Source organism: Cyanistes caeruleus, chromosome 3 (assembly GCF_971803275.1).
Source record: "Cyanistes caeruleus chromosome 3, bCyaCae1.hap1.1, whole genome shotgun sequence".
Lineage (NCBI taxonomy): Eukaryota > Metazoa > Chordata > Aves > Passeriformes > Paridae > Cyanistes > Cyanistes caeruleus.
The window spans coordinates 105,247,838-105,264,822 of NC_141703.1; positions in this window are offsets into that span (position 1 = coordinate 105,247,838).

Consider the following 16,985-nt stretch of genomic DNA (forward strand, 5'->3'; position numbering starts at 1 on the left):
AAGAGCTAAGCATAAAACCAGTTCCTAGAGCAGAGCTCAGCATTGCAGCATCTCTTCTGGTGTGTGGTTCCTTATTCAGTCTGTTGTTCACTGCTGAATTCTCATCACATCCTGAGGACTCAGGTGGCTTATGCTGACATCTTGACATGTGGGATTGTTCCTCTTGCTTTAGCACAATGAAAACAAAATCAACCAAACAAAAACAAAAACAAAAAAAAGCCAAAACTTAAACCTTTCTCTTTAACAAAAAACTTTTGAAACAATGTTCAAAAATCCTAGAAAACAGCATTTCAGATGTATGTTTGACTTTTTTTTTTCCTTTTTCTTGGTATTTTACTTTGGCTACCATTTAAATGATCAATTTGGTTTTTTTTCAGAGCTGTAACACTGTCCCTGTAACACCCCCTGCATTTTCCAGTACTTATCTTTCATCTGTAAAGAAGTTATGGTAGAGAATAATGACATTTGTGTACTTACATTGTTCTAACTTTAAGCAACAAGGTGCACAGTTGCATTCAGTTCAATTGATCAAAGCCAGATGGGTGCAAAATGTTTGTGGGGATTTTTTTCTAAAAAGGCCTGCTACTATTTGTGCTGATATTTGTTCCCCATTTATGCTGATCAGTGCATCTTTTGCCTTCAAGGATGCCATTAGTAATTCTCCTTTGTGTTTAAAAGCAGGAATCCATTGTGCAGCACTTGGAGAGCCACTCGGATGCAGGTAAAGAATATAACAGCTTGAGCAAGTGCTAATTAGAACCAATTAAAGTTAATTGACCTCCTTTGGCAGTAAAATGCATAATAGAACTTTTGCTCTGTCCTTGCAAAATGGAGATCTTGCCTCTAAGCATAAGAGTGAAGCAGGGTTTCATGTAGCAGCCCGTAGTAATTATGTGGGTATAACAACCAGGAAGCTGCTTGCTACAATTTGTTTTAATAACTGAGCTCTACTGTATCAGGGCAGCGCAATAAAAGTGAGATTTCTGCTCCAGTCTATTTAAAAACCTAATTTTTACAGAGCAAATGAGCATCCCAAGATACCGATACTAATCTCTAGGAATGAGTTGGCAGAAAAATAGAGTCCCTTTTATAGGTAAGTAATGGTGTGAGCATAAAAAAAAAGGCAGTTTTACGCCTGCTGGTTGGAAATAGCCCTGATGCTCAGAGTTTGCATCCATCCTGGGCAGTGGTGGAAGCTCTGGCAGGCCTGCACTGATGATTTGTCTGGGTGAAAGGTCTGCCCACAGTTCAGTGGGGCTCCCCGCTGAACCTTGCCATGAGGTTTCCTTCTGCAGACTTCTGTTGGAAAAGGGGCACTGGCATCCATCCAGCTGAGGTTTGTGGTGCTGCAGGACTACACCACTGCCAGGGGCAGCACTGTGGACATGGTCAGAGGTAGCCAAATAAAAGAGAGAGAAAGCAGAGGAAAGAATGAGCGGTAGGAAATGCAAAATTGTCTGAATTCAAAAGCATCAGTGGTGGGTGCTAAACTGTACATCGCTGTGAAAAGTTGAAAAGCCATTTTTATTAGTAAACCAGAATTGATCCAGTTTCCATGACCATGCTTTGATGACTTTTTGCTTGGCAGGAACTGAATGCGACTGATTTTGCTGCTAACTTGGCCTTACTATGAACAGCAATAAAGGTGTTAGTCAGGTGGGGACTTTGATGTGACCAGTAACATCACTCTCCCTTCAGGGAATGTTCTGTGCTGGCTTGTTAATGAATTTCTTTCCTAATGAGTATCATTAAAAACCCTTTGATTAGCTATTTGTGTGAATGCCCTTCCTTTTTCCTCTAAGCTGCTACTTGCACGAGTGGCAGCAGGATTTTGCCCTAGGCAGAAAGCGTGCAGCTCTATTCCTCACCTCATGAATACAAGTCTGAGGCAAACAGCAACAGGAAAGAGGGTGAAAAGAAAAATAAGAAAAATTAAAAAAGACCTCACGGATGAGTTGAAGTTATTTTCTACACGTGTACAACCTGAGCAGGCACCGGCATTCAGATGGGACTGTCATTAGGGGAAATGAAGAGCAATAGGTGGTGATGTTGAAGCATGCAACAATAATTTACATACACCTCGAGTGCCAACAGGCAGAGAAACAAATAAAGCTATAACCTGGGGAAAGGGAATGCCAGAGAATAAATGGGCCGCAACGAGCAAACAAAAAATGCCATGTCATAAAATGTAGCAAAAAGCCTGGAAAACAAAATTAAAAACAAAACAAGGCATTTCAGATCCAAGGCACCTTAATGAGATATTGATGGCACAGAAATTGCCTACGCCTATGCAAGACAAAAGAAGACTGAGAAACACAAAAACAATTAGGAAACAGATTTGGCCATCTAAGGTTTAATAGAAAGAGATGTGGCATAGCAGAGTACAATGAATCACCAATTGCCTGAAACACTTTCCTCTCCCAAACTACTGCAGAACTGTCTCCCCTGCTCCCAATCGTAACATGACACACACCCAATCCAGTCTGTATTTTAAATAAACCTCTGCCATTCCTTTCTCAGTCCCTCAAATCTCCCAGTGAATTGCAGACACTGATAAATAAATATTTTGTATTTACTCTGGTGTCACAGGCTTCAAACTACCTTCAGTCTACCCATCCCCTTCTTTCTTTTCTTTTCCCACCAGGCATAAACTTCATCTGCATATTTTCTACCTTGTTGTTAGGCATATAATGAGGCTTTTCTATTTTTGTCCCTCTTTGCCCAGAAAGCTGTCTTAGCCACATCACACTCAGGGATGTATAAAAGTTCACTTTATATTAGATCTATGTGGAACATGAGCTTTAAGTTTAAACTGGGTCACTGGGTGCCTTTAGAGCATTTGTAACTAAGGGAGAGCCACTGATTGATGAGTCCTGATTTGAGTGGCTCAGCCCTGTATTCAGAGCCTGAGAAATCCAGGGGAATGATCAGGGCTGCAGAAGGATTTCAGCCATGTGTCGCAGCCCTGTCTGCTGTGCCACGCGTGATTCCCCGCGTCGGCGTCAGCACAGAAATGCACCTTAAAACACCTGGAACACTAAGTCACTCTCAACAGTGGTGACCTGCAAGGAGATCATGGGTCTGGGGAAATCTGTGGAAAAATTTTGGTATTTCCTTTAATTGAGATGAAGGATTAGTTTCTGTCACGTATGAGCAGATTTTTTCCCTTTGAAGTATTGCCTTTCTACTCTGTGCACTTTGCAGCCCTGGGACATTCACACACATTCTGATTTTCTCTACACAAATGTTAGGGTACATTAAGAACCTACTTCCAAACGTGGGGCTTTGAATTCCCTTCTATCATAGTTGATATGTTCTTTTAGATCTTTTGAGTTTCCCAAACCCCAAGTGTTTTCACAAACACTTACCACTAAGAATATTCAAATAACCCTTTCCATATTTTCATATACTTTGCAGTCTCCTCCAGACCCATAAAAGAGAACAGATAAAAATTTCAGCTTTTGATTGCTGATATGTTACACTTCTGATTTCATGGAGGGATTTAGGAGGCATGATTTTCATAGAAGCCAATGTCAATTAGTTAATTGGAAACTTAACAGTAAAAGTACTAGACCTCTGAGATCTGGTAAGTACCCTTGTACTCTAGCTGAGTACAACCTTTCAGTACTTGTGCAACTGCTTTTTCCTTAATTAATTGGATCATAGAATTACAGTATTTGGTAATATTTCTGGTAGAGTTTTCTGGGTGAACAAACCTTACTTTGAAACTGAGTTGCTCTGATCAGAAATTCCCACTTGGACCAATATATTGAATTTTTGGGACAAATGAGGAAAGTGGGGCAAGTGAATCTCACATGCCTTTATAGCAGTAGCAGCACTCTTGGAAAAAAAAAAAAAGGAAGAAAAAAGAAAAATGCAGGTAAGCTCAGAGCCCTTTAGTGAATAAGTGTCATAAGGCAGGAAAAGTTTTTTTTGGCAGGGATGTCTTTGTGCCTGTCCTGGCACCTCACTGGTGGCACTCAGAGCTGGAGCAGCCATGGGAGTGGAGGGCAAGGAGAAGAAAAGGAAAGTGAGAGGAGAACAAAAGGGTGCAGTATTCAAACAACACTTTTCAGGACAAAAAATAATTCTTCTTTATTTCCCTAGATGGTTCTATAGCCCATTATGGAACCAGTACACAGAAATTCTCCTTTTGCTCACTGCCCATTCTCTTTCTTTAGATTTAGATGAATTTAAATACTTGCTCAGAAAAGAAAATTTCAGAAAAAGAAACCCCTTATGTTAAAAATCAAAACAATGTGGGTCTGCTCTCAATGCAGCCCTCTGACTATCAATATTAGGATCTGTCAGTGAATTGATTGTTTGTAAACTGTTCCTAGTGCTGACAATAATAATGACAGAGTGCTCTTAATTGGTCCCAGGGAACAAAAAAGAGACACAAAATTCTCCCTTTTTTTTTTTTTAATGGTAAATAGATAGTTTTTTTCCCTCTACTACTCAATATTTTCGTTGTAGTCTTAAGGGTGTTTTGAAGCATCTTACACTGTTCACTTCCTTACATCCATTTCTTAAACTGAATGCTGCTGAGCATGAGGCTGACATTTGGTGGTTCTCACGCAGTTTCTAATAGCTGCAGGGTGCTCATTTTTGGAAGCAGTTTTATGATGCTACAGAATGTCTTCTCTGCTTTTGCTGGCACATACCGTGCCATATAGCTGAAGCAGGAGCTGTCAGGACAGCGTGTCTCTATTTAGCAGACCATTGTTTGTCATCGAACAGATATTCTTGGAGTTTTTTCAACTGTAGCATTGTTGCCAATGGTTAAAATTTCAGAGCTTCATAAATGACTGTGCACAGGGAGATGAATCCAGCTGGCAAACTTTCTACTTTTATGATTGTTGTAGAAGTCATCAACGGGGGAGCCAATAATTTTCACTCTCTGATGAAGCCTTCATTGTGGAGCGTCTGAAACCGTGTTGTAATGTGGATGACTTTGACATTACATCTGCAGTTATGTGCTTGCACATCTAGTAGCACATACAGTGGGAACTGAGCACTGCAAAGAGCCCCTGAAAATAGAGCAACTACATTTTCCTCTGCATTTATGCAGTGTACAGGTTTAGGGAGGTTCTCTCATGTTATTTACAATGTCTTTGTCAGATTCTTTTTATTTTAATTTCCAGGTATATAAAACCTGCCAAATGTCAGCACTTGTAACTATCAGCTCTCAATAAACACAATGTGCAGGGAATGTGAGTCATGTTGGGCACAGAAAAGGGTAGGTAATGAACAATTCCATAATGAACAACTGCAAAGAAAGGACAAGTTAGCCCAAGACACATTCTGTGTTTGTCAGATTTAATTTGAGGTTTTGTCTGTGCACAGATTCGGGAACACTTTTCACAGGTGCTCAAGACATGCAAAGAACAACTGCAGTGAATAATAAGGTTATTGTGTTATAATGGTGCCATTACACCTGAAGCAGCCACAGTAGCTGTTGTTTCATCCTTCTTCAGCATTGATTATTTTTTATTCTGAAATGAAATTGTTGCAGCTTTGACCTGCTAGTGGATTCTGTGATACTGAGGAAATGTTAATTTTTTTTTTTCTCTGTTTCTCTTCTTTCTTTTATTTTTTTTTAATTTTTTTTTTTTTTGTCTTCTACTTCCCTGCAATAGACTCAGGCTGATCTTACTTGAGGTGTAGCCAATTATCAACACAATCCTGCTGATAAATCACTCCTGGATGGCTGCACTGAAAAAAGAAACTTAAACCAATAACAATTGGCCAGTTCTGCTAAAAGAAGCTGTATGTCCTTTCTCTCTCACAGAAACTGAACTTTTGTCAGTTTTCACATGTCTTCAGCAAGGAACTTCTTATTCAGAAAAACAAATAAAATTTTCCTTCAGAGAAATAGTTTGATCCAGGCATTAATTCACTGCCAGACAGGATCTGATCCTTATTCTTTAATACACTTTTAGCAGCATCTTACCTGCAACAGTCTCAGACAATAAGTGGGGTTTGCTCAGAGTGCAGTGTCTATCTCATCCTGCTTATACAAGCCACCTGGACCTTGTTTACTCATGTAATTCAGTTTTCACACCACTGTTCTTAAATTGATTATTTCCTACCATTGGGACCATAGCACTTTAATGTATTCTGGCTTCAGTATTCTTAATTTTCTTATCCTCAATTTTCCTTATGTTTTTTAAATGTATGATTTTATTCTTTGATCCCCTTCTACTTCTTTGCTGTTTGCTTGAGAAAAATCAGGGCCTGATGTTCACCCAGAGCAGACTAATTTACAGGTTACCTGCACTAAACCTGTTAGAATCCCTGTTGCCACTTTTACATGTGTATCTGGTATATGTTCAGATTTTCCTTCCTTAAGTAACTCACGTGATGTGAAAAATCCTGGCCAAATAAAATTCTGACTTTGAAGAGCTTTTTCCTTTGTGATATGTTGTATTTACAAAGTGCAATGCAGCCTTGAACAGTTCCACAAAATTTCTTCCAAAATTTTCCTTCAAGTAAAAAAGTTATACCTGGAAATTCAATGAACAGCTTCAGCCTCTCTGAGCATGCATCCACACAGCCCAGAAGGGATTTGGGATGGCTTGAGTTCAGCACAGCTAGTTAGGGAGAGACAGAACATGGCCAGCATCCTCACTCAGCTGTAGTCATAAATCATCATACAACCTGGCACTGACAAATTGATCTTGGCCTAGAGCACCCAGGAGCTTTCTGAGAAACCTGGCCAGGGCAGGGGCTCAAACATTAGCAGCAGGCATCCTGGGATATGCTTTCAAACTTCTGTGTGGAGGGCTATATGTGAACAATACACATTGCAGGGAAATTTCCAGAAAAATCTACTGAAATTCTAAATTTCTCTTCAATTACTTTTCCTGGAATTTTCCTCCAGCTCAGTTGCTGTCTTTGCTGTCCAAACGAGCAGGAGCAAGGTGGACCTCAGATGATAATCAGACTCATCTGTCAGCACTGATATGAGAAAAATGGCAGGCCAGTTGCAACTGAGTGCATCAATCATGGCTGTTAAAGGGTAACCAGCTCAGGTAACTTTGCTGAAAATGATGAGGCTTTGGGGTGGCACTTTCGGCTGCTGGAAGTTGGAAAACTGTTCTAATCGGACTCCGAGGCTGAGTAGCTGTCACATATGGTAAATCTCCACAGAGACTGAAAATAAACTGAGAATTAATGAGCTGCTAATTTCAAGACTGATGTCTTTTGAATGTCCCCTTTTTTTTTTCCTAGATTTTTTTCCTTCTCCCTTCTCTCCCCCTTCCCCAGTCCTACCCTTTCCTTTATACAAATTCCTTATCTCCCAAGCAGCCATTGCAGCACTTTTCTGTTCATGTGCCTGTGTGTGTACAATAGAGCTTAACCTGAATGGTACAAGGAGGCATTTTGGTATCTTAATCTACCAGCAAGTGATTGGCACAACTGGAGGGCTGGGGGCCACAGCCCCATTAAGCTATTCTGTGAGAAAATGGCATCAACTTTGTCCATAAGAACACATTTCTTATTAATTAGTGTCATTGAAATGCTGCTTTCTGTACATTTTAATGTTTCTGCTAGCTGCCAATCTCTATCTGTTCACTTTAGCTCTCCCTCAGATTCTTTATTACCTCTTCCAGTCTTCTCTTCTATGGAGGGTTTTCCTCCCTTTTCTAATTTCATGGTTTTGCTTTCACCATTCTGCCTGCCCTCTACTAACCTTCTTCTCTGCTTTATCTAGGATTTCCAACTCTCATCCTACTCTCCAAATCCAGCCTTCCCACCATCTAATTTTCCAAGATTATTCGTTCCTCCATCTGCATTGCTAATGTGAAATTCACTACTTTAAATATGTCATTCTAATATGTGAATAGCTAAATCTCTGAGCATGCACAGAGAAGCTAGATGTCTTCAGGAAAATGAGGAGAATCAAATTCGCTTGACTGCTAATGTGACTGATAGCCCTGTTTTATCATCTACCTGATTTCTGCTTGCTACAAAACCTTAAAGGATTTTCTTACACCCTGTATGTAGGTGTACAGCCATAGGAGAGGAATTAAGAACTTGCTGAAAACATACAAGTTCTTAAAAAAGGTCTTGCAGAAAAACATCAATCTTTTGGAGGGGTGAGGGGCAGAGCACGCTGGTAATGCTTATTTCTTTTTTGTAATCTCCGTGGTGCTGTTACAGAAAGATTTAGAATTGTTTACATGCCTATTGGCTGGGTAGTGTAAGATGTGAGTACAGTAAAATAGTATTCTTTTTCCTCATTAAAGTATTATGAGTCCACTTTGACATAAAATCCATAAAACATATGGATTTGGGGAACTCTGAATCATTAATAACACAATGGCTTTTTTGTGGAATAAATATAAGAGAGAGATGAAGTGGAAATTAAATGTAATTGAAAAGGAAGTGAATTTTTGCTAAGATAATATACCTTACCAGTATGGTTTAGTCTACCAGTTTTAGGGGGAGACTGAGAAGCTATCAGGGTGTTGGAAGCAAGGAAGCTGGATCTCCTTTCTTTGTCCCATGTGCCAGATCTTTCTTCTTCACTCCCTTCCGGATCCTGTGAGGTTTGTGCCAACTGGTCTAAGTTATGGAAATGGTTCATCTTCTGATTTTTGCTGCTTGCATGCTGAAAGGTAAGCCTCCTTGGTACAAAGATCAACAAAATCAATCACAGTGTAAAGTTGCTGTGTTCTCATTTTCCCTTTTCCAGCATGAGATAATGGTTTCTGTGTTGACTGGAACCACAAAATTACATTGACAGTTTCTGGGGTGCTCTTGTCCTCTGGCACTGCTGGCTGGGAGCACAGAGATTTCACAAGCAAATCTTCATTTCCATGAGTTATTTAAATAATCTGTTAAAACTTTTTATATAGGTAGGTAATGGGATTTTTTTGACAGTTTGTTTTCTTGAGAGCTGCACTGCTGAACTTGAAGATTGGATGGATTTGTTGCTGGTATTTGTTACATCAATTGCCTTATTCCAACCCTTCTGAAAAATCCAGTTTTTCTGATGTGTGCCTTACAAATTGCTGGGCAAATGTTTTCTATTGACACCAAACTAGTGAAATGGCAGGTGAATTGTTTCACAGAGTAGATTACAGGCTGGCAGAGTTACAGAAGTAGCCAGCTGATATTCACAGCATCATTTACCATTAAGGATGGCATCAGGTTAAACTGGGTACCTCAAACTGGTTTTGGTCAAGGTTATACCATCATTTTATACCAAACCATGAAGATAAAAGAATATTATATTACTAAAAATACTTTATTACCTATCAAAAATATGCATTCTATCTAATAGATATCTGAATACTACAATATATGAGTACATTAACATTTTACAAAGATTCATAGATAAAGTAAGAAACAAAAAAGTTTTTGCTCTCTGTTGCTCTGCTGCAAAGATAATAACTAACAAAAACATGCTGAAAAGAGCCCTCACAACCTGAGTAAAATTTATATTTTGACAAAATAGTGCTCCTTGAGGCAGGTTTAATGAACCAATAAGGCAATCCATGGATGTGTGAATTATAGAATTACCTATTAAATGAAAAAATAAATGCCAGAGGTTTGGGGGAACATTACGTTTGGTGTCATCGTCTGATAAATCTCCTTTAAAATGTAAAAGGCTTTAAAGAGATCATTACTTAGTCTAGGATTAGTTATAAATAAGCAAAAGCTTTTTTGCTAAAGCCCTAGGTGAACAATGGCACTTGAAAATGAAACACTGGCGTGATGCCCACCTCCTCTGGGAAAAGACGGGAGAGCCAGCGGTTCCTCTTTGTAAGCAAACAGCCCACAGAACGCCAGCGCCTTCCTGGTGCATTAAGAGCGTGTCAACAGGGCACACTTTTTGTGTGGTTTTGTGATTACCTGTTTAATCATAAGTGATGGTTAAATTCAGAGGCAAATACTGGGCTGCTGCATTTTTTCCATCTGTTCTTTGAGGGTCATGTGTTTACATCTAAGCTCATTTTTCCCTCATCTGTGTGTATTTGGTTTTGGTTTCTTAATTTCCTCCTCCAAATGTGTCTCGCAAGAATGAAAATATTGAAATGTGACCACAGACTTTTAAGAACTGATTTTTCTCCCACATGTTTTTAATTTTTTTTAATATATGTCTTACTGGAACCAGACACATTCCAGTACAAACACACACACAGAGGGCAGAATTTTCCTACTGCAGTAGTTGTGGCACAAGACTTTTGCACAGCTCCTCATAATGAGCTACCTGAGTGAATGGGGTGAGGAGGATTCACACGTTAAAAAAAAAAAAATATGATGCCAAATTCAGCATTTTGAGGAAATGAATGAAATTTTGAGAATTTTAGGAAAAAATTCTCAACTGGGGCTCACAGGAAGAGGTTGTCCATAGGAGTTGTGGATGCCTCATTCCTGGAAGTGTTCAAGGCCAGGTTGGATGGGGCTCTGAGCAACCTGGTCTGGTGGAAGGTGCCTTGACCATGGCAAGGGAATTGGAACTAGATGGACTTTAAGGTCCCTTCCAACCCAAACACTTATGTGATTCTATGAAATGGGAAAAAGCTGATCATCCTGTGTTTTTTGGAAAAATGTGACTTGGATTGTTTCTTGCATCCATAAATCCAGGTTAGGTTTTTGTGCAGAAGAAATTTTTTTAAGATCATATATTTAAGTTTTTGATGAAAACAGCTAAAATGTTGTTTGATCCACCTCCTTAAAAAGATCAGTGGCATGTATAAACATGGCAACAAGTTCCTGGAATTCTCCTATTTGGGATACAAAAATCCCCATTTCACCAGTATACGTTGCTGGCATTTAGATGCCATGAAATGAAAGCCATGGCTTGCACCCATCTTCTGTTATTTATGCCTGGTACTATTTAAAACTAAAAACACTAGAGAGCTTAAAGAGCAGGTCCCTCAGGGAGATGAACACCAGAGGATGGAGCCCCATTACCTGTAATTTCTGCAGGCACCTGAGGAAGCACTGGGGTTTCTGGCAGCCATGGCCATTGGGCCAGAGCGGACTAGAAGCAGCAGCAAGAGGAGTTCACTCCCCCATCTCTAAGGATTGTAAGGCAGGAGGAGCTGGTTTATCCTGCCCTGGCTATCCCACCATCCTAGGGCAAGGACTGCTGGGTTCCTGTGCTCAGGCCAAGAGTGGGTCTGAGGGGAAGGACCCCCATGGGCACGGATCCCACACAGAGTGTGTTGGCAAAAACCTGTGGTTCTTCTCACATCAGGGGCTCTCTGGTTTCTTACATGGATATCTGAGCCAGAGTTTTCAACCTTGTTTGGCTGTTCAAGAAAAAAGTGTGTTTGTTTCCACTTCCTGCAGGATTCTGAGAATCTACTGGTGGTGTAGGATCACCTCTACAAGAGTAACCAAAGAAGTATTACTTTAATGCTTGGGATCTGGTTGGGGGAAAGGCTGTGGCTTGCATACAAAAGAGGGGATATGCTACCTTGGTGTAAAAGTGGCCCATACTGAGCACCTGCACTGGGAACTGCATCCAGGACCAACAATTCCCTGTCCTCAGGGCCAGGTGATGCAGAAAAGTTGCATTTGTGCTGCTCTGTACCAGCTTCCCTCAGAGCCTGCTGACGACTCTGCTTGGCTGCCCGTGGTATCTCCACAGTGCTGAAACCTAATTATTTTCTGCAGGTTTCTCCTGGAGTTTACAGTGTCTGAAACACAGTGAGAATCGTGCTGTGCCATGGATGTCTTTATAGCCCAAAACTGAGGTACTTCATGGGAGCCATGGGACCTGCAAGGCAGCAGAAGCACTTGGGACAGTGGTGAGAAAGTGTGCTTGTTTCAGAGGGAATTTTGTTTATATTGCTTAACCCTGATATGGAACAGAGTAGCAATATATTTAGATTATCCCTACAGCAAAAAAAGAAACAATTTTAAACCTCCCTGAAGTCAAAACACATATTTTTCTAAATTTCTAGCGACAGATGGGAGGCTGTGTTACCCTCCTGGCTGTGAGGGTGCCTCTGAGGGCGTCCAGGCTCTGCAGTAATAAGGATCTGAGTAACCTCAGAGGGGTGTCTGGCTCTGCAATAATACTCTGAATGCAACAGTGCTTTGGTCACCGTTGCTCCTGTTCCCCAAAATTGCTCCTATTTTAAGCTGTCAATTTACAGACTCAAACCACACTGTCTTTGTAATGGATACATGTACTCCCCAAGCAGATAATGTTTCCAGATAGGAGATTTCATCCAGTTTCTGAGCCCTGTGCACCTGGATGACAGCAGCGTGACAATGCATAACAGCAGATTTTGGATTCCCCCTAATAACTTCTGTAAGTGGGTGCTTTAGCTTTACCCCAAACCAAGGAACAAGCACAGGGCTTTCTGCATTCCATGAAAATGGATAGACCTCCCTTTTTTCTGTGTACGTGTGTGTCACAATTGTAGTTTCTAAGGAACAAGTCAGTGGAATGCTGATATATGCTCATGGAAAAACATTTCTATTTTCCACATGCCTCTGGTGCTATGGATTAAGAGAAGGTTTTAACATTTTTTTTTCCCATTAAATTCAAACAGTTAGTTTGTTGTGCTGTTTTTCTTTTTTTTCTTTTTTTTTAATGGAACAGAATAATTTCCCTATTTATATTCTGCATTTCGTATCTGAAGCTTTTGGTGTTAAGTATGCGTTGTGTGTGTGTTTTACAATGACTGCCCCAACACACACACTCCACATATGCTTCCTCTCCTGATTTGAATAGAAATCTAACACTGCAAGTGAAGTACACTGAACTACTGTTTCACAAGCTGTCATTTAAGTGATAGATGGTAAATTGGAATTTTGCCATGCAAATTAGTTAATGCTCAGATGAAGCCAGTGTTTAACTATTCAAATAAGATCTCAGTCTTGATCAGCTGTTTCAGCTTATATCTCCAGTGAAGCAGACAACTAGCTTTCAGCTGGAGCAGACAACTAGAACTCCACAAAACCATCAGCTCTGCTCACTTAGAGCCATCTCAGTAGATCAAATGATGTTCAAACAGCACTGATCTGTAGCTATCAGCTGGAAACAGCCAAAGATGCTGTTTCTTCAGGCAAAAAATTGTGATAGTTTGTAGTATTTTGAAGAGAAAATTTACATCTCTGGAATCCACTACATTGAGAAATGTAAAAATATAACAAACTCACAGTGTGACCTTTCTTTTAACGAGAACATATGTAAAATTCACACACAAAGAATAATATATTTAGAATCATAGTGGGAGCCAGGAATAACTCCTATAGCAAAGTTCCCTAAGCCTACATTTTAAATGCATGTAACCTTTCTTTCAGCAGTTTGCTACTGCTTTTGTGCACAGGAGACCTTTGAAATCCGGGAGGAAGAAAGCCCCTTGGCTATACAAAATGCCCTGTCTTTACCTGAGAAAACTCTACGCTGTTTCACATTTATAGCACTTCATTTAAACTTATTTTTCTTGGATTCCTTAGGGAAATTTCAACCTGTCAAGTAACTGAGAAGGAGACATCCACAGAGCCAGTCCTGCTCCCTCACCAGGAGATTTGCAGCAGCCCTGCTTATCCCTGAGAGGTACCAAAGTCTTAATAAGGATGGGGGGAAGGAGAGCATCTTTCCCACTGCAGATCTTCCTCATGGCCCTTCACTGGAGTCTCCTGGAAAGAACTGCCACAGTCATTTGGAGGTGAGGAATAACTTCAGCTGAATTAAACTGCTCCTGGCTCCTCACAGTCATTCTCAGCAGTTCCAGTGTTTGCCTTTCTCACGGGCCAGAGCGACGGCTGCTTTTCCAGCCAGGGCACTTGATCCTGCAGTACAGGTGATAGTGATGTGTGCTGGGAGTTCTTATCACACTGCAAGTGATGATGGATGATGGGAGCACAGCAAAAGTGTTGTGCTTTTTCAAGAAAAGAGGGCACAGAAAAAAGGGGTTTCTCTCCACTGCAAAAAAAGAAAAAAGAAATCTCATCACTTCTGCCTCCAACAATGTGAGTGCCACAATGCATGTGAAGGGTGACATTTTGGCATCAATGCTGCTTTTTTTCAACCTCCTCAAACTTTCTCTAGAGAGGTTTTTAGCACATATCTTCTAAAAGTTTGAAAATATTGTGCACAGTAGAGACACACTGGGTCTTTTCTTACGTCCCTCAAGACTACATCAAAAAGTTAGATACTGCAGAGTCTGGCAGGGACAGAAGGACCAGTTCCAGCCACTCATTCTTCCTGAGGTGATGCATGCAGCTGTGGTCAGCAGGGACAAGCTAAACAAGTTTCTGAAGAAAGACAGAGTGCTGGGTTTTCCAAAAGAAGGAATCACTGAGGGAACAATAGCAGAAGAAAGGAAACTGGGTTTGAGATGTCTGTGAATGGGCAGAGAAGTGGGAGGAGGAAACCAAAGAGTGGGAGAAGCGCCAGAAGAAAGGACTTAGAGAGTGTGGGGTTACAGGAATCAGCTCCAGATTTTGTAAGTCTCCAAGAGGAGGGAGGAGACAGCAAATGATGCTTGGACAAGAACTCAATTTAAAAAGGAAGGCTGTTAGTTTATACAGTTAGCAATCCTAACAAAGTCCTTTGAACAATCTCTTTTATGTAGTTTTATGTGTATATGTATGGAATGGGCCATTTTCTTGTTTACTAATGTGTATTCTCATCACATCCCATTCTTTATAGGCATCTTAACAGCATCTACACTCTGAAGACATCTGCTGAAAGTGGTGTAGGTACCCAAATCAGTTTGGGCTAGCCTGGCATTTCTCCCAGTGTTCTGACTCAAAGATGAAATGTGTTGCTATCGTTTGCAAGATGTTCACAAAGTTACAAAAGGAGTCTGTACAGCGTGCCACCATTTAAAATCTCTTTAAAATGTTTTTCCATTGAAACAACAAACCTTGGCAGCTACCATCTACTCTTTTCTGATTTACAGCCAGCCAATTATATCACTTAGAATGCACTTAATTAACAGGGATGGAAATTCAAGGCATTGCCTTTATGCTTTATGTAGCTCTAGTTGTGCCTTAGGAAAAACTTACTGTGTGTTTATTTCCTCCACTGTTTTTGTTAATCTCTCCTACATGCAATAACTCCCTTGTAAATATTATTTTAGTAATGACCTCAGAGTGTTCTGAGCGCCTTCTAAAAGTCAGGTATTAAAAGAATTCAGTTGCCTCTAATCTCTTTGTGTGACCTTCAGTCACAACAATAGCTCTGATACTTTGAGAAGGAAGATCTGCTAGAGAGAAAACTGGTCCAGTGAATCTGGGCCTGACAAACCATGTTCTGTTTTTGTGGACTACCAGATGGAAGAGCTACTGTAAGGTCTGCAATCAGAGGGGCACACATGCTGGCTGTGGAGGGGATGGAGACAATAGGATGGCCTTCAGCATGGTCTAACCATCCAAGCACAACCAAATGACCTTGCTGAGCATTTATGATGCACTGAGCCCATAGCAGCAGCCTGGTTTCTTTGTTCTCAAACCATAACTGCTCTGTGTGGTGGGCTGTGTCACCCTCTAAAGCTCAGTGAAGAGGAGGCTCACTGTGATTTAGGTGGCCCTGACCACAAATATACACAGAAACACACAAGCATCTCATGAACTGTGTTAGAATTGATGCCTGACATAGTCACAATGTTTACAGAAACTAGGCTGTGGTTCAACATTGTGATACAAATATCACAGTTTCAGAAAAGCTCTAGATGAAAGGCTTTCCTATCATTATAATATTTTTTCTCTTGGTGAAGGCATAAGAGTGATAAATTTCTTATGGCCCTTAACAAAACGAGTGCCACAAAGCACAAGTTTGGAACTTCATTTTCCTGTGGTTTCAATAAAAGCAAGATCATAGATTGTGAAGAACAAAGCACAGATACAATAGTAGTGGGCATTAAAAAAAATTAGGAACACAATGAAATTTTCAATTTAGTATGATTCAATATGATTTACTGAAACAATGGGTTTAAAATTTTGCATTGAGTCCTACAGATAAAGTAAATTAATATGGGTCTTCAAGTTTTATGAAAATACTTCTTGTTTTTTCTCTCAAAATGTTTGCAAATATGTGCTTTCCTGCTCTACTGACTTGTCTGATGCATCTGACATCCCAGTCACATGAGATTTCAATTTTGCAGTGGGAATTCTGTTTTTAACTTTGCTTGAGTATGTTCAAGACTTTCTGATTTAAACCTAATTCTCCTGCCTCTAAATAAGATTTAAGTATTAAACACCCTTAATCAAAACTGTATTTTCCACAGGGGGTCCCTGGCCAACTTTTTCTTTATGCCTGTTCAGATTATATCACAGTGGCCCCAGGCCCTGTCTGCCTGTGGACTGCCATAGGAAAATATGATAACAGTAATAAATTTCAGCTATGCATTCAATCCCCCATGAAAGCCTTCATTAGTCTCTCTCCCTGCTGTAGCACTGCGATGGGAATGCCAGAATGAGAGCTGCCAGGAGGAGCAGAACCCAAAGTCTTGGCAAGAGCCACACAAGTGCTTGACAGTGGACGGTGGCTGGCGTGAGGTGGTTGTCAGTGGTGCTGCCTCCATGGGGTTTGCTTTGCACTTACTCCAACCAGAGACCACAGACACACTGTCTGACCCTCCTGGTTTTGTCTTCTTCCCCTCTGCCCCACAGCAGAAAGTACAGCATTCACCGATTCCACGCAATCACAGATTGGGTAAGGCTGGAAGGGAACACTGTCCAAATTCCCTGCTCAAGCAGGATTATCCTAGAGCTCATTGCACAGGGTTGTGACCAATGGTTCTTGAATATTTCCAGTGAGGGAGACTCCACACCCTCTCTGGACAGCCTGTTCCAGTGCTTGGTCGCTGCACAGTGAAGAGGTTCTTCATCATGTTCAGGTGGAACCTCCTGGGCATCAGTTCCTGCCCATTGCCTGGCACCACCAGGCAGAGCCTGGCTCCATCCTCTTGACACCCTGACACCTTCAGATGTGGGTACAGTTCTACCTCCTTTCGTGCTGCTCATCTTCTTTTCAGCTGAAGTGCCTCAGGAAAAAGCAG